Genomic DNA, 1,728 nt, shown 5'->3' with positions numbered 1-1,728 from the left:
GAGTCTGGACCCCAGCTAGGAATATTCCAAGCTGATCCACACGCTGCTGTTTATATAAGCAAATTAATCCATCGACGATTCCAAAGCCCAACCTAGGCTGGATCACGTGAGCGTTGCTTAGTCTAACTACATGGCTTGCTGCGTGCTGAAGGGCTCTAGATGCATTCGTGTAGTTTTGTTTAATAGTTGCTGTGGGTTACAATTCACACCTTCTTTCCCTTTTGAAAATGAGGTTTTTTTAGAGATTGAAAAGATTAAAAACATCAACAAAGAGAGTAATGATACCTATGTGAAAACCCTTAAGATATGAATGTAACACCTATAGACTAGGTCGACCTTTTCCATAGCAGCACCTTCAAGAAGGGATAAAGGCCCTCGCGCTGTCATCATGACGTCCGGCGAGAGACAACCTGGATAAGGATTTATGCCCTTGCTACCGAGACAAACCAACAAATACTACCACACCAGCAATGAGACAATGCCTTATGCAAGTTGATCATTAAGCCCGGCCAATAAAGGTTAAGTCAGGAGTTTTCACCCCATATATGAAGAGTTGTTCCAATCACCATTTTGATGACAACTTTCCCAATAGTCGTGTCAATCAGTACTCCACGCCAGTGACACTAGCAGATTTGTGGGACGTCTTCCAACTTTAGACATAGCCTGACATGAGTAGTTTGCAGTGATCATGTCAATTTGGTGAAAGTCTTCAACGAGGAAGGTGGGAAGGTGAGGAACAGGGGCGTAGCCAAGCTCCGGGCTGCCCGGGCCATGGCACAAGGCTTGGAAGGAAAACACTTCGTACTATAGCTACAGTAATTACTGTTCCAATGAAGCTAGCCCGGGGCGTAGCCATATCTTGGCTACGTCACTGGTTAGAAAAGAAACTAGTTACAAAAGAAACTAGTTAGTCATTGGTTGTTTATCAGAGCAATTCCAATCATCCCATGTTCCACTCTCTATCACTATTTAAGGAGGTCTGGCAAAAAATCTCACTTTAATCCTCTTTCTAGTTACCTAGAGTTTATAGCCCTTAGTCCAACACATTTCTGGACTACATCTAGAGAGAGAATATGAACTTTCTTTCCCACAAAACACCAGCTGCCATGACATTTTCTTTCCATCCCACCTACCCCCACCAGTCGCTGGAGCTCACGGCTGCAACAACTGCAAATCAGAGCTCACAAAAGGGCATCGCCGCCACTTGTTATGACTATAAGTTCTCATTACAAATATCAAATCGACGTAATGCATAGACAAGAAAACCTACTGCAAATTGACATGAATATGTTTGACCTAGATCAAAACTTGCAAAATTAAAGAAATAGATAGAATCAAAGAAGTATGGGACTTCTAATTTGTCTGAACATTTGAGTGTAACTCGATCTACTCTTATTTGTGAAGTGGCTCAATCAAATTTCATTTTTTTCACTAGCAATTAGACGACTTACATTGGCGAGCAAGTATTGTAGTACTAGAACTGACACAAGTATGGGGGTACAAAAGAGGTAATTGCACTTGCAATATACATAAACTTGTGGAGTGATCTCAGTTTAGCCCTCTCCTTACTTACCTAGAGTGTACACAGCCCTTGGCCAACCTATTTCTTCACTACATGTAGAGAGACAGTAGGGTCTTTCTTTCTCACAAAACACCAATCGCCACGAGATTTCCCTTCCATCTCACCTACCCCCACCACCCGCGGAGCTTACGACTGCAACCACAGAA

The sequence above is a fragment of the Triticum dicoccoides genome, chromosome 6B (assembly GCF_002162155.2).
Source record: "Triticum dicoccoides isolate Atlit2015 ecotype Zavitan chromosome 6B, WEW_v2.0, whole genome shotgun sequence".
Taxonomy (NCBI): domain Eukaryota; kingdom Viridiplantae; phylum Streptophyta; class Magnoliopsida; order Poales; family Poaceae; genus Triticum; species Triticum dicoccoides.
Note: the sequence above shows the minus strand (reverse complement) of the source record.